Raw genomic sequence first — 22,295 nt, 5'->3', positions numbered from 1 at the left:
CCCCTGAGCCCGAGAGACGATCCACCGCTGGGGGTGGATGCATTTGTTCACAGCCCATGGCCCAAAACGCTTCTGTACGCGTTTTCCCCCACTTCCTCTGATTTTATGGTTCCTGAACCGAGTTCGGGAGGAGGGATTGACAGCTCTTCTGGTGGCTCCCAAGCACGTGAACGCACCATGGTTCCCAGTCCTGCAACGTCTGTTGTTGGGTCGTCCGTGGAAACTGCCGTAGAGGGAGGTCACTCTCCTTCAAGCAGGAGGAGCGATCAGGAGTTACTCAGAAATAGGGCAGCACCTGTGGGTCTGGCCGCTGAGCGGTCCCGCTTAGAGAGGATGGGTCTCCCGCAGGAGGTAGTGCGCACAATCCAAGATTCACGTGCTGCATTTACCACAGCTCTGTACACATCAAAGTGGACGGCCTCTCAGCGCTGGTGTACAGAGAAAGGTGTAGAGGCCACCTCATGCCCATTAGGCGGTGTGTTGTCTTTTCTACAACAGCTGATGGGTAGGAAGTTGGCATTCAGCACGATTAAAACGTACGCTGCAGCCATCTCTTCCTGCCACGAAGGGTTCGGAGACAGAACAGCTTTTAATCACCCGCTGATGGAGTGGTTTCTAAAAGGTGTTCAGAGATGCAGGCCTGCTTCACGCCCACTTGCTCCACAGTGGGATTTAACGCTGGTCCTGCGAGCCCTGATCAAGCTCCATTTGAGCCTCTGGATCAGTTTTCACTTAAATTCTTGTCTCTTAAAACAGCCCTGCTGCTGGCTTTAACATCCGCTAAGAGGGTGAGTGATTTATCCGCCTTCTCTGTCGCTCCGTCATGTCTCAGAATTCAGGCTGACGGTAGTTCAGCTGATTTAAGACCAAACCCAGCTTTTATGCCTAAAATCATCACGAGCTCTTTTAAATCAAGAGCGATATCATTGGAGGGATTTTTCCCTCCCCCCCACAGATCAGAAGAAGAAGCATCTTTCCATCTTCTCTGTCCGGTGCGGGCGTTGACGTGTTACATAGCGCGCACAGCTGTAATGTGTCAAACTCAACACTTGTTTGTGCATTATAGAGATGCGTCTGCAGGTCGCCCGTTATCCACCCAGCGCTTGTCACACTGGCTGTGTGAGGCCATTTCTGAAGCCTACAAGCATCAGTTTTAGAGCCTCCTGTCAACCTCAAGCACACTCGACCAGGGTTATCGCATCTTCGACTGCTCTGCATAATGGTATGTCAATGCAGGACATTTGCACTGCGGCTGCGTGGTCAACACCCTGCTCATTCATTCGCTTTTATTTACGTGATGTGACGGCTCGTTCCATGACACATTCTGTCCTTAGTGCTCTAACAGAATGAATATTGTTGTTTTTCATGGAACTCTGTTTAAGCTCACTTCTGCCTGCATGCATTACAGTGTGAGATGTTGTTATCAGTCACTAGTTGTGTCTGTGATTTTGGTTCTATTGTCATTAATCAGTTCATGACTATTATCCTGATGCATGCTCAATAATCCAGGTAGAAAAATCCAAAAAAGTTCAATCTGGTCCTCTGGACGTTCAAAAAAACAAAAAACAAAACAAAGTAAAAAAATCTAGAAACGTTTCGTCTCTCATCTAAGAGACTTCCTCAGTCTGAGGTGCTGTTTTCAGCTCAGTCTCTTAAATAGCACCTTCACAGAGTGGATCAACCAGTTTGCTGCTGACAACCAAAACCAGCTGATCACATGCTCAAGAAGGACCATCAGCTTAACAATGGGTCATTAGCACACTGATGGCTGTTTACTACTCACAGAGGGCTGAGTGATACTAGCAATCACAGCATTGTAAGAGGGGGACAGTTGAACCCGGAGGCCTCCACCCCTGTTTAATGATGGACGATTTCTTTTCACAAAGATGGCCTCCTTTACTCCTCTCTCAAACCATCGTTCCTCTCTGTCCAGGATGTGAACATCTTCATCCTTGAAAGAGTGACCACTGGCCTGGAGATGAGTGTAGACCAGTCTACACTGGTCTATACAATGTAGATGAACAGATGCTGAGATATATTCATCAATTAAAACGGATTCTCTCATTTTTCTGGACTGAATAAAACGTGCATTGAATTTAATAAAATGTAACGTGAGACGTTATTTATCTTTGACCCATCAAAATGAATGTGGTCATTTATTTACAGAATCAAAGTTTAACATCAAACATTTACATTAATTTGGCAAATTGAAAAATAACAACATAATTAATCAGCAAGCTGTACAATTAGAAAACCATACGGCGATGGTTGAAACTTTACACAGACATTTCTAAAATATCTGGAATGATTTCTACTTGATAGAAGAATTTTAAAGATGGAAAGATGGAGTTTAAAGGAAGTAAAAGATGGATGAGGGAGAATGTTTATGTCGGCACTCAGAAACAGCACTCTCCATTCGAACCCAGCTTTTCCTCGGTACGCTCGGTAGTAAACTTGACTCGTTACCTCTCTGAAGATGAATCAGCAGATACGGAGTTCCAGTTAACGCTACCTGTCCAGCGTCTCCGTAGGATGGCTGTGAATCGTCCGAAGTAGTGACGAGATTCCGTCCGACACAAGCTCACCTCAGCAAGTGGACTTCACATGAGTGGAGTCCGTCAGAGTTCCACCCAGAGGTGGAAGTGTTATAATCCCATAAAACTCGGAGGAGCTCTGTGGTCATGTCCTGCCAACCCAGCTTCAACTGTCGACCCAACTCGGCAGGAACTTCGACCCAACAGCAACTGCACAGAACTGCGAGAACCAGGAAGTACCGACATTTTAAAGAGCTCTATTTCCGGTTCATTTGGGAGTCTTCCCATTGGTCAATATCGACCAGACAGGGGTGTGTTTTGTGACGTAAGAGGTTACTAGAAGTCAGAAAAACAGCAAGAATGTTATGGGACAGATTGAACATGTTCTCAGAGACAGTGAGAGAAATGTTTGGACGAGTTTGGAGAAACAGGTGCCAACTTCTCTGTTCACGTCTGAGAGGATGTAAAACAACGACCATTCGTTCCAACAACTTGTCTGCTTAGATTCCGACCCGTACGGGCCACCAGTATGTAGATGAACAGATGCTGAGATATATTCATCACTTAAAACGGATTCTCTCATTTTTCTGGACTGAATAAAACGTGCATTGAATTTAATAAAATGTAACGTGAGACGTTATTTATCTTTGACCCATCAAAATGAATGTGGTCATTTATTTACAGAATCAAAGTTTAACATCAAACATTTACATTAATTTGGCAAAATATGAAAATAACAACATAATTAATCAGCTTTACAGGTAGTGAGAAACAATACGGCGATTGTTTCACTTTTCAGCAGAACAGCAGACATCAAATCACACGGCAGTGATTGAGAACTTTGCTTCAGACATTTCTAAAATATCTGTCAATGATTTCTACTTGATAGAAGAATTTTTAAAGATGGAAAGATGAAGTTTAGTGGGAGGGAAAGATGGATGAGGGAGAATGTGGTGTGTATGAGTGAAAAGTGTTGACAGGACGACACCCTCCATCCGACCCAGCTTTCCTCGGTACGCTCAGTAGTGGACTAGGCTCATTTACCTCTCTGACGATGAATCAGCAGAAGAGGAGCTCCAGTTAACGCTACCTTTCAGCGTCTCCGTAGGATGGCAGAGATATATCCGGAGTGGTGACGGGACTTCGTCAACAACAGTTCACCTCAACGGGTGGAAGATGTTATAATCCCAAACTCGGAAGAGCCTTATCATGGCTGGACTTCTGTTCTCCCAAACGACTGGAGCTGCAAACTCTCCAGCCCGACTCCAACGGCAACTCACAGGACTGAAACTTCACAGAACTGGGCTTCACAGAACTGGGCTTCACAGAACTGAGAGAACTAGGAAGTACCGACATTTAAAGAGGCTCTATTTCCGGTTCATTTGGGAGTCTCTGATTGGTCAATGTCAACCAGACAGGGGTGTGTTTTGTGACGTAAGAGGTTACTAGAAGTCAGAAAACAGCAAGAATTGTTATGGAACAGATTGAAAATGTTCTCAGAGACTGAGAGAGAAATGTTTGGGCGAGTTTGGAGAAACAGGTGCCAACTTCTCTGTTTACGTCTGAGAGGATTTAAAAACAAGACAGTTGTTCCAACACTTGTCTGCTTCGACTCCTGACCTTGGAAAACGTACACTGCTCATTCAAAGACAGAAATCAGAAAATGCATAATTACTCTGTAACAGGCCTTAACATGAATTCTACTTTGCATGAGGATTAAAAAATCATTACACTGTTTCACAGTTAATAAAATTGATTAGTTCACTGCAACATCTAAAATGGTTTGAACTAAAACACTTTGATTATCAACATTTGTAAAATAGTAATGATAATAGAAAAGAGAGTGTTCTTTCACTTGAATTTTCAAGAAAGAAAGTTTCAGGATGGGTGAACCTGTATTTCTGGATTCAAATCAATGAAATGACAGTTTCTGTCCCACAAGGTTCTTAAGGTCAAGAGTTTTGACATCAGGTCAAGTTCACTACAGTCCCCCCTTTGGAAATCATCGCCTGTCCATGGGGATGAATTCCAAACATGAACTTACGCCTTCAAATGTCCTTGAGCTTGATGTAATCCAGCAAGGAAAACAAAAGTCAAAAGTAATCCAGCAAGGAAAACAAAAGTCAAAAGTAATCCAGCAAGGAAAACAAAGTCAACGGTAATTCCCTCAAATGGCATATACAGACTCAGGGACGTTGTTAATGTTGGCAATTGGCACGGTGAAAACCATGTTCAAATTGACACACCAAGGATGGTTGCGTACCACGACGATAACCCCTCAGTTTATCTAGCTCCAAACCTTCAGATGTGTGTTCTCACTCGGGAGATACATTATCTGTGCGCGAGTAAGCCGTTTGTTTGGAATCAAACCACGGGCTTATGCGGGTTGACACCTATTCCGGAAAATTCTAAGTGCTCAACGACCATAACGCCTCGACACCTGGCTAGAGCTGCAAAAGCGGAAATCATTGGCTCACGTTGGCTAGTGAACGCTCCTCAAAGAAAGGCGATCATAGCCTACGATCAACCTGGAGCAAATAGACCTTTGACATTACCGGACAAAACAATGTGGATCAGTGTTCCCCAGGGAACAACCATACACATTGGTGATTTGACGCTCTATCACCTAGATCCGGAACAATGGGACGCGACTCTGGATGACTCAGAGTACCTGGTGAACATGTCTATAGACATAGATCCAGAAACTCTGGGAAGGATCCGTTTTGAAGGCACCAAAGTCGTCGACGTGGAACCAATAAACCGAGTTCTCAAGTCCCTCAGGTCCACAATTAAGAACCCGATCCAACCAATTACCTATGCGTGGTCAAGCGCGGACACGTTAATCATAGCCCTGCTAATGACGATAACCCTCGTATTGTGTGGGATACTCGCATCCCTGTTCCGGGGCCACACGTCACTCCGAGTCGACCTGGATCGCCACGCAGCGCATCTCGATATGATTATGTCCCGCGTATGCGGGTCTGCAAAGAAGCCACTCACACGGGACAGCGTGACTGAATCTGACAACCAGGGTGAGGTGAAGCAGTGAAACGATGTTTTTAGTTGCTTAGTCACTACTCTTGTCGGTGTTGAAACGTTGTTGAATTGGTTTTGGTTGTTTCTGAGGTAAGAATGAATTTTGTTGTGTAGTTAAGTTAGAGACTAAGAGGCCTTTAACCATGCCAACATGCAGTTCATTCGTTAAATTGCAATCTTTGCGGAGTCAATGTATATTATTGCTACCTTAAGTACCATAATCTACATTGGTCTCACAACGCTTAAGCCGAACCTACTCGAACAATTCTATTCGGGGGGATAGCTAATTCTTTTTGATGAGTCTCGCCATAGACTTCCAAAAACATTTATGGGAAACCAAACACCCAATCTCAAGTCGTTCGTCTAAAGGACAACAGACAATTGAACCAAAATATATTTTACCATGTAAAGCTAACTTAAACCAAGTTAGAAATGGAAAAATAATTTGGACCCCTTTTCTATAGGTATAAACCCCTGTAGTTTACCCTTTTCAGCATGTTCCACCCCTTAACTGGTAGTTGTAGCTGTTCCCAACCATAATAGCTTACACACCAGGTGCATATAGTTTAAGGCCTTATGTAAAATCCCCTTCATAAGCCCACCTTAAACCACATAATTGCATGTCACATTTGAACCAGAACGGCACAGACTGGACATCCACCCAGCGACGACCTTTGCTGGAGGAGACCTGCAATCCTGACGTTGGTCTCCACTCTTCATCCAGTGGCCGCATCTTCAGTTCAATCCAAGGGTACCCCTCTGTATGCTGATCAATCAACACTTCCAATCGTTGTGGATTTACCGTTGTGGATTATATGACTTTTTCCAATGGATTACAGACTCTGTTTCCAAGGGGTTAAGTATATTATACTTATACATATTAAAAGTCTCTTTCATAGATCATGACAAAGAAAAGTGTCAAAAAAACATTTGGCAATGAAATCCAAATTGTACATTTATTGCATCATAACAGATGATTGTTTTCTCATTTGAAATGAGGAGTAAAAGCAGCCAGTATTCATTTAAGGCACATCTAATTCCTACTGTGAGAGAAGGTAGCAGTGGGCCTGAATGATAACATTGTGTTGTCAAGGTAACAGGTTGTTCTGAAGACTGCAAATATGTTGTATGGGTGATGCTTCTGTACAACATTTCCCCCTGCAGCCTATGCTGGTTTTGTAGCAGTGAAGCTCTAGATTTCATTCTTAAAGTTGAGCAGCTAACTACAGATTTAATGTGACCTGGATTATTAATTCAAAGGGATTTATTGAGCACTCTGTTTTATCGGTATCAGCGGGGTTATTCACTGCAGAGTCCATTTACAAAAAACAAATTGTAGATGTCAGAACCCTTTGAGTGGCAAAATGATTTCTTTAAAATGACGAATAAGAGAAGAGGTGGAGAGTGTTGAGAATAGAGAGACATAGAGGCACCCTTTAACATGACTCCTGAAGTAACCATGGATACCTAATTTTCATAGATCGAGTCATTTAGCTGGAGACGATTGTTAGTGAAACAGCTCACCATGCCAGCTATTATCACATAGAAGCATCAGGTTACACTCGCACACACATTAAGATGTGTCACAAAGGTTCCCAATGTATGCATCTAACACAGCACAAAGTAAGGTGCTGGAAGGTACACACAGGAAGTTCCAAAAGTATTACAACACACGTCGGGATGTATCAAAGTCAATGTAGTGGGAAAGTGTAACACCTTTGACCTGCCATGAGAATGTGCCAAAGCCACACTTACTTTTTCAGTCGACAGTTTCAAACTACTGTGTCGTTTCAGTATCAAACATGGTGTGTTGACAACATGGTGGCGGACCGGTGAATTGCATTTTGATGAGCTCCCGTCGGCCCTGCTGAAAAGTTGCCTTTTATAATCATATTCTCGCTACCTTTACATTGGATTTTGTCTCTGAGACTGGTGTCACCATATAACTAGCTTGACAATCATGTGACATGGCCTCTAAGCAAAAGAAAAAATCGAAGGCAGTGGTGTCTTCTCACAGGCGGCACGTCGTCACAGCTTGTCTTTTCTACCCAGTGGAGCTACCACTTTTGGTTATGGCTAAACCTCACTGCAGCCTCTCCTGTAAGGGGTATAATGAACTAGGTCTATGGTTAGAGTATTTCCCAGAGTAATTTTAGACTAGTTCAGCTTGGACTGTGTGTGAAGTTGATTCACCCAGACTTATTGACGACCTCCATCTGTGATCCATACCCTTATATCACCCTGTACTTTGTCCAACCTAGTAGCTGGGGTTGGATCGTCATCCACAGAGAAACTCACACTGATTGTCGCTCACCATCATTATAGAACTGCAATTCTTACCGATCTGGCTCTCTTTAGAATCCAATAGAAGGATTCCGTGGTGTTGTCTTGATATCCTCAGCTGAATGGAGATTTAAAAACCTCCTTTACTTTGTTGAGTTGAACCAGGCATCCAGAGTTCATAAAAATGAGACAGTGACAATAATGATCCAGAACTTTGTTGATTTCTCATGCTCATCGTTTAGTTAATGATTTGCAGGGAAAAGCAATATAGCGACAATTCAAAAACAGTGATTATTGCAGAGTAGGTAATTAAGAGTCCACACATTACTTGAAAGGGATTCCTATTGATTCAACATTTTTCAGTCAGGTCATCTGGACAGTTTCTTTTTTTGTGCTGAAACATTTTGCCTTCGATCTGGAAGGCTTCATCAGTCAAGGAAACACACAACAAAACTGATTCTTCCCCCAACAGCTTACTCCAAAGTGGAACAAACCAGTTTTGCTTGTGAAAAGATGGTCTCTTTGGTACGCCCCCTCCTCTATTGACGACCCTCTTCCTTGTTGACAGTCTTGTCAAACTGGTTGAAAAAAACAAAGTCCATGCGCAATAATCCAGGCATACAATCCAACATTTGTCAGTCAGGTCATCTGGACAGTTCCTTTTTTTGTGCAGAAACGTTTCGCCTTCAATCCGGAAGGTTTCATCAGTCAAGGAAACACACAACACAAAACTGATTCTTCCCCCAAAAAATAACACCAAAGTGGAACAAATGAGTTTTGCTTGTGATAAGATGGTTTCTTTGGTACGCCCCCTCCTCCATTGCCAGCCCTATTCCTTGGTGACAGTCTTGTCAAACTGGTTGAAAACAGCAAAGTCCATGCTCAATTATACAGGTATAAAATCCAACATTTTTCAGTCAGGGGCATAACAAAGAGACCATCTTATCACAAGCAAAACTGGTTTGTTCCACTTTGAAGTAAGCTGTTGGAGGAAGAATCAGTTTTGTGTGGTTCCTTGACTGAAGAAGCCTTCCGGATCGAAGGTGAAACGTTTCAGCACAAAAAAAGAAAATGTCCAGATGACCTGATGGAAAAATGTTGGATTGTATACCTGGATCATTGAGCATGGAATTTTATTGTTTTTCAACCAGTTTGACATGACTGTCAACAAGGAAGAGGGACGGCAATGGCGGAGGGGGAGTGACAAAGTGACCATCTTAGCACCAACGTAACTGGTTTGTTCCACTTTGGGGTAAGCTGTTGGGAAAAGAATCAGTTTTGTGTTGTGTGTTTCCTTGACTAATGAAGACTTCTGGATCGAATGTGAAACGTCCATCTATCCATCCATCCATCCATCCATCCATCCATCCATCCATCCATCCATCCATCCATTTTCTTTCGCTTATCCGGGGTCAGGTCGCAGGGGTAGCAGCCTAAGTAGGGAGGCCCAGACTTCCCTCTCCCCAGCCACATGGGCCAGCTCTTCTGGGGGAATCCCGAGGCATCCCCAGGCCAGCCGAGAAACACAGTCCCTCCAGCGTGTCCTGGGTCTTCCTCTGGGCCTCCTTCTGGTGGGACGTGTCCGGAACATCTCACCAGGGAGGCGTCCAGGAGGCATCCTAAACAGATTCCCAAGCCACCTCAACTGGCTCCTCTCGATGTGGAGAAGCAGCGGCTCTACTCTGAGTCCCTCCCGGATGATCAAGCTTCTCACCCTGTCTCTAAGGGAGAGCCCAGACACCCTGCGGAGAAAACTCATTTCGGCCGCTTGTGTCCGAGATCTCATTCTTTCGGTCACAACCCAAAGTTCGTGACCATGGATGAGGGTAGGAAGTAAATCGATCGGTAAATTGAGAGCTTCGCCTTTTGACTATGCTCTCTCTTCACCACGACAGGCCTGTACAGTGCCTGCTTCACTGCAGACTCTGCACCTATCTGCCTATTGATCTCACGCTCCATTTTTCCCTCATTCGTGAAAAAAGACCTCAATATACTTGAACTCCTCCACTTGGGGTAGGACCTCCTCCCTGAACCAGAGAGGGCACTCTACCCTTTTTCGGCTCAAGGCCATGGCCTGAGATTTGGAGGAACTGATCTTCATCCCGGCCACGTCGCATTCGGCGGCGAATGTGAAACGTTTCAGCCAAAAAAAAAAAAACTGTCCATATGATCTGACTGAAAAATATTGGATTGTATACTTGAATTATAGAACATGGACATTGTTGTTTTCAACTAGTTTGACACGATTGTCAACAAGGAAGAGGGCTGACAATGGTGGAGGCGGCATGACAAAGAGACCATCTTAGCAACAACATAACTGGTTTGTTCCATTTTGGAGTAAACTGATGGGGGAAGAACCAGTTTTGTGTTGTGTGTTTCCTTGACTGATGAAGCCTTCCAATAAGAAGGCAAAATGTTTCAGCACAAAAAAAGAAACTGTGCAGATGACCTGACTAAAAAAATGTTGAATTGTATACCTGGATTATTGAGCATTGACTTTATTGTTTTCAACCTGTTTAACACAACTGTCAACAAGAAAGAGGGCTGGAAATAGAGGATGGGGGTATGACAAAGTGACCATCTTAGCACCAACATAACTGGTGTGTGCCACTTAGGAGTAAACTGTTGGGGGAAGAATCAGTTTTGTGTTGTGTGTTTCCTTGAATGATCAAGCCTTCTGGATCAAAGGCGAAACGTTTCAGCCCACGAAAATAAATTGTCCAGGGGTCCTGACTGAAAAATGTTGGATTGTCCATCCATCCATCCATTTTCTTCCGCTTATCCGGGGTCGGGTCGCGGGGGTAGCAGCCTAAGTAGGGAGGCCCAGACTTCCCTCTCCCCAGCCACTTGGGCCAGCTCTTCCGGGAGAATCCCGAGGCGTTCCCAGGCCAGCCGAGAAACACAGTCCCTCCAGCGTGTCCTGGGTTTTCCTCTGGGCCTCCTTCCAGTGGGACGTGTCCGGAACACCTCACCAGGGAGGCATCCAGAAGGCATCCTAAACAGATGCCCAAGCCACCTTAACTGGCTCCTCTCGACGTGGAGAAACAGCGGCTTTACTCTGAGTCCTTCCCGGATGATCGAGCTTCTCACCATGTCTCTGAGAGCCCAGACACCCTGCGGAGAAAACTCATTTCGGCCGCTTGTATCCGAGATCTCATTCTTTTGGTCACAACCCCAAGCTCGTGACCATAGATGAGGGTAGGAACGTAGATCGATCGGTAAATTGAGAGCTTCACCTTTTGACTCAGCTCTCTCTTCACCACGACAGACCTGTATAGCGCCTGCTTGACTGCAGACGCTGTACCTATCCGCCTATCGATCTCACGCTCCATTTTTCCCTCATTAGTGAACAAGACCCCAAGATACTTGAACTCCTCCACTTGGGGTAGGACCTCCTCCCTGACCCGGAGAGGGTACTCTACCCTTTTCCGGCTAAAGACCATGGCCTTGGATTTGGAGGAACTGATCTTCATCCCGGCCGCGTCGCATTCGGCTGCAAACTGCTCCAGCGAAAGCTGTAGATCACGATCTGATGAAGCCAATAAGACCATATCATCTGCAAAAAGCACAGACGCAATCCTTTTTTTTTTTCTTTAGATGGCCTCCCTTCTCCCCTTACAGCCATCCTTTCCACACAACTATTATGAAATATTTATTCTAGTGACTATCTAGTGTAGGTTTTTTTTTTTTAATAGGATAGAAAGAAAGAAAAGACAAAGTAAGACTCCAAAATATAAGAAATATACACAAAGAGAGCACACGGCAAAACACCCAGGCACTGTCTCTTCACCTGCAAAGAACATGACAAAACACAGCAAAAAAATACATATGTATAAAGAACTTAAAATATTCATGGCTTTGCAGTGTTTCCATAAATATATATGCCCATACCTACGCCTATATATATACATACACATGAATATACATTCATATATATATCTACATATAAAGCCTAAATAAGCATCCCTGCTTCTATTTGTGTATGGTTGTGAGCATGCATAAGTGTATAAGGCTTCTCTAATCGAACATTTAATAGTAATTGTGAAGCAGCAGAGACCCGACCACCAAGACCAGAGGCAGACGAAAAAGGGGGGACCAGAGCCCAAGACCCCAGGAGGGACCCCGACCGCGGAGCCCCCAGGGCCACCCACACAGGACGAACCACTCACCCACCCCCCAGATTGGACCACAGGGGAGAGCCGGAAGATCCCCACCAGCGACCACATACAGTGACCCCCCGGGGCCAACAGCGATGAACTCATAGGCCCCCGCCGGAACCCGCCGCACCGATGCAGGTCCAGGCCCGGGCATGGGGCCCGGGCACCGAGGACCCACACCACCCAGGCCAAGGCCTGACAGGGCCAGAGGACCCGAGCCCCACCAGGAAGACACCAGGCCGAGCCGACACACGCCCAAGCGCCCAGCCCCCGACTCCAAGGGCCCCAAGCGCGCCGGCAGGCAAGGGCACACCCCACCAGGGGGCCGCGCGATAGGGGCGCGATGCCAAGCACCCGCAGTTGTATCAAAGAGGGGGCAGGCCGAGTCTCGGCCTAACACATACCCATTCATACACAGACACAATCACACAGTCCCAGCCTCATTCTCACACTCACTCACTCAAAGACATACAATAACGATACATTTCATTCTTATTCCCAATACGCACTCTATACCCCCCAGGTCCAAGACCTGTACCCGCCCTCTACAGGGGGCAGCCCATGCCCAAACCCAGGAGGTAGACCCATTCATTCTCGAGCGGAGAGGAGCCAATATACCAGACCCGGCCCAGGCAACGCCCAGCCGACAGGACACCCCCCACCACGAAGAGGACATGCCACCGACCACCCCCACACACCGCCAACAACCAAGCACGCGCCCCCAGCCGACCGCCCGCCAGGCCCCGGCAGCCACCCCAGCCAGCAGGCCAACCATGGCACCCAAGAGCCAAGCTCAGGGGGTCCAAACAACCCCAGGGAGAGCACAGCGCCAGCACCGCCCACGGCAATCCCCCAGACCCCGAACCCCCACATAGTCCTGGTCAACACCCGACGGCCTGCCCTTCTCCAGAACCCACCCCCGGAATGGCAGTTAGGGAACCGGGGGGGAGGAAAAAAATAATTAAAAAAAATAAGACCCCGACACATACACCCCCGCCCCTAGATGTGCTGTTGATGTGTGTTGTTGTATAGTGCCATTAAAAAGGAAAGAAGAAGGAGCAAAGGCTGGCATGATGCCAGTTTCCCCTCCACCCCAACTCTATCCAAATCCTAGTGTCTAAATGCAACCGTTGTAAGTGAGCACAGGCACAGGGGGTGAGAGTAAGGTCATCCCACCACCCATAGCCATGTGCCCACCTCAAGTTCCTATATGTGAATGTCATGAGGATGTTATGAATGAATGTCTAAGGTGTACAATAAAAATGAGTCCCAGGTGGCTATGGTCAGCAGAGATGTAAAATTGTTGCAGCACACCCGAGCCCAAACAACCCTAAATGTGTGGAATTGAAATGAAAAGGGTGGAGGTGCATGGTGAGGGATGGGGAGAAATAACTGTGAGAGCAAATGCTCCCACAGGAAGTCAGCTCCCCCACTGACCCAACAGCCCCCCCCCCCAGTTCCCCAAGGTCCACCCAGGGATTGAGGCCAAGACACCTCTCCATCTGGACCGACCGCCAGGCCCGCTGAGCTCCAGACCAGAGAGGGACAGAGCCCCGAGGCCTCCATAAGCAGTACCAGCAGCCTACACACCCGCGGGCCACCAGGACCCCCATAAACCGCAGTCAGCCCGCCACCAGATGAAGCCAAACCCCACCAGGACGACCCGGCCAAGAGCGCCCGCCCAACCGCCGACAGAGCCAGGAAGCACTGGGAGCAAGCCCCCACCACAGGAAAGGGGCCAGCCAGTCGGCCATGCACAGTCCCGGGCCGCCCCCAAGGACATCCACCCCGTCCCCACCCCAGAAGAAATACTACACCCACTCCTCATTCGGACATCTCTCAAAACACATAGCACACTAGACACCTAGGCTGGGTCAAACTACCCCCTCTTAGGGGCCACTGGTCACGCCCCCAAACACCCAATCCCCCAGCCCATGAACCCACAACCCACCAGCGAGCCGAAGGCCCCTGCCCAGAACCGGGCACCAGAGCGCAAGCCGGCCCAGAGCCCGGCAACCCGCCCGCCAGAGCCCAAGATCCCCGATCCCCACAGGCCCAAGCCCGGGGGCGACAAGCCCCCAGAACCCCAAGCCCCCGCAACCACCCCGAACCCACACCAGCACAGCCAGGCTACCAGATCGGTGACCCACGACCGCTGCCACAGACCACCTGAGGGCCCGCATGCAGCCACCAGCAGACATCCCCCAGAACCACCCAGGCCCTCCCCAGAGGGAAAGCAGTGCCCCACTGCACAGGTACCCCCAAGAGCCCAGCCCCCGGCAACCCCCCCCCCGGCGCCCCAAACCCATACACCCGCCTCCACATCAACCCCAAGGCCCCACAAGGTCAGATCCCAGACTACCCACCCTCACCATGTAACGGAGCCGATCAAAGGAGCCCACAGCGATTGATCCAATGTGTCGGCAGATGCTGTTTCAAGACTAATATGATCTAACAGAAGATTTTTATACTGATTAATGCTAAGATTATTTTTATTTTTCCAATTCAGGAGTATGGTTTTCTTTGCGATGCATAAGGCAGTGAAAATCATGCGACATGTATTTTTTTCCATGTGTTGTGGAATAATATTTGTTCCTTTTAGAATCTGACTCCTAATTCTTATTTTATTTTGAAATTGACCCATTTCCTGTTTTACTTTGAAGAGGCTCTTCATTTCCTGTTTATATAATGTAACACGATGTAAACCACTTTTGCTACTGACCAATCAGAACGCAGACAGACTCAAAGCGCGCTGAAAAGTTAGTTTTTCTGTGTGAAGGAACGCCCTGTTTTTCTGAGACAAAGAGAAGTAAACAGTCCTGTCCTGGTGTGTGTGAGTGTGCCAGCAGAGAATGAAGCAGAGAGACGCAGCCAGCCAGGAGCAGTTTGGAGCAGAAAGATAAAAGCAGGTTGTATTGTTTCAGATTAAGAGATGCACCCAGATTTTAATATGATAAAATAACGACTGCATTTAACTAACCCACTGTCTATACTTGTGAATCTGTGACAACATTATTACTTCTGTGTTACTTTACTTATTAAATATTCATAAACTTAAAGGTGCCATTGTCGTATTTAATGTGCAATGATTTGACTGATACCTGCAGGATTGAAGCGGTTACTACAGAACTCGGGTGGAGAAATAAGAAAATCACAACAAAAATGGAGGTCCCACCGAGATGTGAGAAATAAGTATCCTGCGGAGTCTTCCATACTGAACTGACGCGTCATTCATCAGAAGGAGGTAAGCAGAGCCTGTTAAAATACGAAATCTGTAAATTGGACTTACAAATAGGCAAATTTTTGCTCAGTGTGGTTGACTCTCAAAAAATAAATAGTTTTAAATAGAGATACGTCGACTGTAAAAAGAAGATAAAGATAAGATAAAATAAAACCAGCCTCAGAGATAATACTGCGCGTTAGTCTGCCCAAAGGGAAATCGACGGATGCCCTTGGAGGAGTGAAAGTTCTAGGAAAATAATTCCGCTGTTCAACTCTGTAACTCCAAGACTAAGTTTTACTGTAAACTTGTTGAACTGGCAGTCAACTTTTAAAACAGTATCAATTAAAGTTCGCTCACAATTGACCGTAGGTGGGCGTTCGCGAGGCTGGGTGAGACATTAAATAATTAAATACGACGCACGCACCGAACAGATTAAAATAAAACAGAACTAAAAAGTAAATTGATGATAAAATAATTTATGACCTGTGGTGGAATAGAGAGGTCACGGGTTCACAAGTATTGCTGTCTTCTAGGATATTAAAAGGGAGTCAACACATTTTGTCTTAAAAAAAAAAAAAAAACAACATTTTAAGGGTGACCATTGTGAAATATTTCTGGCGTCTGTGACTTGCGTGTAAGTTGATAATGTGGTCAGTATTTTGTTTGTCTATTCTGTGTTTGTGTTTTTGTCAATTATAAGACCACAGTATGGATGTGTAGGAGAAAGAAGAAGAAAAAATAAAAAGTTCCAGAATTTTCCAGTGGCAATAAAAAGAGGTGTGTGCTGTGTGGTTGGATTTCTTGTGAGAATGGACACTGATGGGCAACAACGTCTCAGGTTACAAAAATGTGAGCAGGAAAGTTTTAAACCGGTAAAAGTACAAGTAGAAATAGTGCAACAAGCTCTCGAGCTGCTGCAATATGATAAAAAGCTAAAAAAGGCTCTCGTGCAAAAATTACAAAAAATAGAAAATAATGCAGAAGAGAAACAAGATGTGATATCTTTGATGTGGGATAAAATTAAAGAGTGCTCGAGTGATGAGGATAAATTTGACAAGAAAAAGAGAGAAGCAAATGCCTTGCATAAGAATAAATACAGAAAGTTGATGAGAGAAGTGATTTATGAAAGAAAAGAGTGGTTGAAATTGGTTTTTGTAGCACAAGGTTCATATCATTTGTTGAGAACACCGCAGCTGGTAGAACAGCCTATGAAAAAGGTGGAGGAAATGGGTAGTTCAGATCCCCCTCCTTACAACCGGAGTGGCAATCAGTCAGCACCTCCCCCCACAGGAATGTACCCCATATATCACATTAAAGAGGGAACGTTGCAAGTGGAGGGGGTTAATGACACCCCCTCGCAGCAGATGGGGGAGTCATTAAACCCAGTTAAAACAAAACTATTTGAGGCACCAGGAAGGGAGACACAGTCCATCACTAAACCATTCCAAACAGAGGGTGAAGGGAACATAAACAGCACACAGCAATGGGTGATTAAGGATGGGTGGAGTCAGTCTGTTAATCCCTCAGGACACCCTGATTCGCACACTTCTTCCATCCTTGCATCCTCAGCACCTCCCTCTGACAGCTTTCATGATGGAGAGGGCCTGCTTGTGGGTCTGCAGGGTTGGAGGAATCGTGCAGGATTGTCTCAAAACCCGCTCACCTGTACTCACCAATTGCCTGCCCCGTCTCAGACACACATACAGAATTCTTTTTGGCCACAAGCAATACGAGTTACTTCTGATTTATCGGCAGCTCTTCCACCACCAGATCACGCTTCTATCCCTGTTGAAAACGTGGATCCATCGTTAAGTACTGGTTCATTTCCTCTTCTGCAGGCAGGAAATCAGATACGTTATAAACCTCTTGCGCTAGGTGATGTGCAGGCGTTAGTAGACAAACTCCCTCCCCTCACAGAAGGAGGAAGTAAGTGGTTAAACGTAGTGGACTCCTTAACTAAAGGTATTAATTTAGCTGTGGGAGACATGAGGGCACTATTGGGAAGGTGTGTAACTTCTACTAGGATGGATGAAATAGAGAGGGCTGCAGGCTGGAATAGAAACATACCTGACTCAACTTGCATGTTGTTGGAGTATCAGAGACTTGCCGCCGCTCTCAGACAGGCTTATCCCCTTCCAGAAGGTACAGGGGTTCCTAAGTTCACCTGGAAGCCTGGTCAAAACCCCACTGCATATTTAGATGTGTGTAAACAAGATTGGTATGACAGAACTTACTGCCATGCTCAAGGGAAAAATCAAAAGTATTTTTTTAGACAAGCAATATTGGATGGTGTGCCCGCAGCAGTCAGTAAGGCAATGAAACTTAACCCTGATTTACCCACAGCAGATGCTGCCCAGTGGGAAAGGCATCTTATTCATCATCTGCAATGTGTGGCTGATGAGGAGACTAAAACTTCCTCTGAACTGAAAGATATGCAAACGCAGCTCTTAAAGCTACAATTGAAACAGGCTAGGGATGTAGTTCAAACTAAGAAAGATTCAAAACAGATGGTACAAGCTGACACTGTGTTTCAGTGTTCTGATGCTGCTTATCAGTGTCCTGTAACTGCCCAACCCCCGCTTCCTGTTGTATACCCTCGGGGACGGTCAAGAGGGCAGTGGGGAGAAAGAGGGGGGTCTCGGGGCAGAGGTTTCGGTCGGGGTTACACGCAGGGAGGCAGAGCAACAGATGTTTGCCATTACTGTCACAGACCGGGTCATTGGGCAAGAGATTGTTATCACAAGCAGGCCAACGCCCAAAGAAGAGGAGCACATCACTACTCAGCTCCCAACCACCAGATGGCGCCACCGGCACCTACCTCTGGCCAGCAGGATCCATCTTGGGCGCCACCAGGTGGATACTACCAGCAATGACACACCCCACAGAGTAATCACACCATAGGGGGAGGAGCAGACCCTATGGTGAAAATGAGGGTCATGAATAAAGATCTATCATTCCTCGTGGACACTGGAGCTACTTATTCAACCCTCAATGAGCAGGGATTTGATGAACATGCCAGTGCTGACACGGTGTCTGTGATTGGTTTCGCTGGGGTGCAACAAAAACTGTCTCTAACTGAACCTCTCGTAGTAACAGCAGGACTTCAAACAGTGACACATCCATTTGTTTTGTCCACACGTGTACCTGTCAACCTGCTTGGAAGAGACTTGTTAAAGAAACTTGGTGCAACAATAATGTGTGAACAAAATGGTTTACGTGTGACTTTACCAAGTGGTGTGACCTGGACTTGTTCTGCTTCTTCCTCCTCTTTGTCATCACAGTGCTTGGTACAGCCGATACATGAGGAAGTAGCTGACATTTACTGGGCGTTGCTGCGCCCAGAGACACCTGAACACACAGGACTATACTCTGCTTACTTGATGTGGAAGCCTTGGCTTGATGCTCTGCGTCCCTATGTCCCACCTCTAGATCCTTTACATGTAACTCTTTTTTATGACCGTGATTCTGACGATTGTTACAGGGAGCATTTTGCTCAGCACTTGCAGGACACTGAGTGGCCATTAATATCAGACCGGCTCATAGTTGGTCCACAAGGCGTAGCTTCTCACGTCAACCTCACACCATCTCAACTGGAGTGGTACATGATGTCGTCTGAAGCGATCCCACACGTCTCGTTAGCTTTAGCTCCCACACATCAAGCTAAAGATTTGGGCCCAATGGTGAAAGCTGCTGTCTCTGCCACTGATTGGGTCCCAACACAAATACCTCAGCTCGCTTACTCGTCATCAACCGACTGTTATAGCATTGACTTAGCTGTTCATGATGTAGGTAAGCTAGAACATGAGGTGATCTCCAGAGACCATGGCAGAGAAAAAACTGACCATTCAGATGTTCCTCAGATGTTAGACACACTTCCTGCATCTCTCTGGTCTCAGGGACCTGAGGATGTAGGTCATGTTAAATGCCTCCCAATCTCTTTTGAACTGACGCACAACGAACCTATATGGTTGTATCAGTATTCTCATAGACCTGAGGCTGAACAAGGTTTGACTGACACGGTCCAAGGGTTGCTGAAAGCAGGGGTCCTCGAACACTCACATTCAGACTGGAATACTCCCATTCTACCTGTTGAGAAGGCGGGGACTGGAAAGTACAGAATGGTACATGATCTTAGGTCGATCAATGCCATACTTAAGACACCTACGTCACCAGTACCAAATCCATATGTTGCACTGACCCAACTGACACCAAACCAGAAGTGGATGACCTGCATTGATTTGGCTAACGCCTTTTATTGCCTGCCCTTATCAGAGGACCTGCGTGACATTTTCTCATTTACATTTAACGGTTGTCAGTATAGATACACTCGCTTGCCTCAGGGTTTTGCATTATCGCCAGGCATTTTCAATCATGTTTTAAAGAACATTCTTGAACAGCTTACACTCCCCAGAGGCACCACTTTGGTTCAATATGTTGATGATTTGTTGATAGCCTCTGAAACAGTACATGACTGTCTTACAGCCACTCAGACTGTCCTGCTTCACCTGCATGATGCAGGTTTTAAAGTTAGTAAATCTAAACTTCAAGCAGTTCGTACACAGGTCTCTTTCCTCGGTAGGTTGGTCTCTGCTAAAGGTACAACACTATCGCCAGAACACAGGGCGTCTATACTACATCATCCAAAACCCACCACTGTACAAGACATGTTATCCTTTTTAGGTTTAACTGGGTACAGCAGACACTATATACCTGATTATAGTGAACTCACCACTCCACTCAGACAGATGGTAAAAGATCAAGGTAACAGAAACCTTAAAGCAAAACTTGTGTGGAACACAGATGCAGAACATGTGTTTATTAATTTGAAGCAACTCTTGTCCAGAGCAGCTGATTTGGCTTTGCCTGATTACTCAGCCCCGTTTTTTCTTGACGTTTCTGAAGCAGAAAACACTGTTAATGGTGTTCTGTTTCAGAAAAGGGGGGGTGGTAGACAGGTGTTGATGTACGCAAGTGTGATGTTGGATGGTACTGAGAAGCGTCATCCAACATGTACACAGGCAGCAGCAGGTCTGGCAAGGATTGTTTCAAAAACAGCACATATCGTCATGGGACACCCATTACACATACTAACGACACACAACATAGTAGCGTATGTTAATTCTGAGCTCTTTACAATGACATCCTTAAAGCAAAGACGCATGAGCAACATCCTATCAGAACCGAATTTATTGTTCCTGCATCAAGGCATAAACATGGCAGATGGTATGCAAACAACACAAGCACATGATTGTGTGCAAAAAGTGTACATGGAGGAACGCATTAGACCTGATTTACAGACTGAACTCATACCACATTCAAATGTACTTTACACAGATGGTTGCTGCTTCAGGTGTGAGGATGGGTCTTTGAGATCAGGATTTGCTGTGGTACAGCAGAATGGTGTTGAGTACGAGGTACTGAGCTCAGGGCAGCTAGAAGGTCATCAGTCAGCTCAAAAAGCTGAAATTCAGGCAGTCGTTGAGGCTTTGAAATTGAGCAAAGGAAAAGAGGTTACAGTGTACACAGATTCAGCATATGCGTATGGTGTAATTCATGTACAATTACCACAGTGGAAAAGAGCAGGTTTTTGAACAGCAGGTAATAAACCAATTAAACATGAGGAACTCATTAAGGATTTAGCTGACAGTTTGATGTGGCCAGCAAAAGTGGCGGTTGTGAAGTGCAAAGGTCATGATGTTACACAATCAGACACAGCGGAAGGAAACAGGCAAGCTGACAGAGCAGCCAAGATAGCTGCTGGCTATTTGCCAAGAGTCCAGATGGTGACAGTGGAAGAGGAATGTCAGAAAGTGAATCAGTGGGATGAGAAAACTGTGGCAGAGGCTCAAGCGACAGCCTCCCCAGAGGAAAAAACATTATGGTTTAACAGAGGAGGTCAGAAAATAGGTGAATTTAAAGTGTGGGTAGGACCGAATCAGAAGTGGATCTTGCCTATGACTTTAAAACAGGCAGTGTTTCAGGAAGCACATGGATTAGCACACGTGGGATGCAGACAAATGTTAAGAAATCTTCGACAATGGTCACACCCGCATCTAAAAGATATGGTAACAGCATATGTTGACACCTGTACTGTTTGTTTAAAGTACAACATTCGGCCTACAGTAAGACCTGAACGAGGTTATTTTCCTCTCCTGCACCGACCGGGACAGGAGGTGATTCTAGATTACACTGATATGTTGGAACCTGTTAAAGGGTTCAGATATGTATTGATGTGTGTTGACGCATTTACAGGGTGGCCAGAAGCCATACCTGCAAGAAGAGAAGACAGCAAAACAGTGGTGAAGTTTCTGATTAACCATTACATCCCCAGACACGGTTTCCCAACAAAAATAAGATCAGACAATGGCACACATTTTAAAAACACAGATCTGCAGGCTGTGGAAAAAATGTTAGGCCTAAAACATGCTTTTGGAACCGTGTATCATCCTCAATCTCAAGGGAAGGTAGAAAGGATGAACCAGAACATAAAACAAAAATTGGGCAAAATCTGTGCACAGACTAAATTGAACTGGGTTGATGCTTTACCAATTGCTCTAATGAGCGTGAGAACTTCTGTTAATAATGGAACTGGCTTTTCTCCCTATGAGTTAACTACAGGAAGACCCTTTCCAGGACCAACCGTATGCTCACTGACCAGTGAGGAGGACCGTAAAATGGACCATAAGGTATACTTTGATGAGTTAAAAGCATTAGTGTCTAACTTTACTCAGCAGGTTCACCACAAACAGAGCCTAACAGAAAGACCAGAGGAACCTGGTCTCCCCACCGCGGAGTGGGTCTTGCTGAGGGTCATTAAAAGGAAGTGGCAGGAGCCCAGGTGGACGGGCCCTTATCAGGTTACAGAGAGAACGTCCCACGCAGTCCGCCTCAGAGGAAAGGGGGACGTTTGGTACCACTGGAGCCAGTGTGCGCCTGCCTCAGAGCCAGGAAGAGCGAGGGAGCTGGCAGAAACCATCTAAAGTCGTAAAACTGGACATTCATGTCTTGTAGACCGAAGCAGCCTGGTAAAGTTGCGTGCGGGCCCTGAAGGACTTTGTTTGA

This window comes from Nematolebias whitei, chromosome 14 (genome assembly GCF_014905685.2).
Source record: "Nematolebias whitei isolate Nwh7 chromosome 14, NemWhi1, whole genome shotgun sequence".
NCBI lineage: Eukaryota > Metazoa > Chordata > Actinopteri > Cyprinodontiformes > Rivulidae > Nematolebias > Nematolebias whitei.
Note: the sequence above shows the minus strand (reverse complement) of the source record.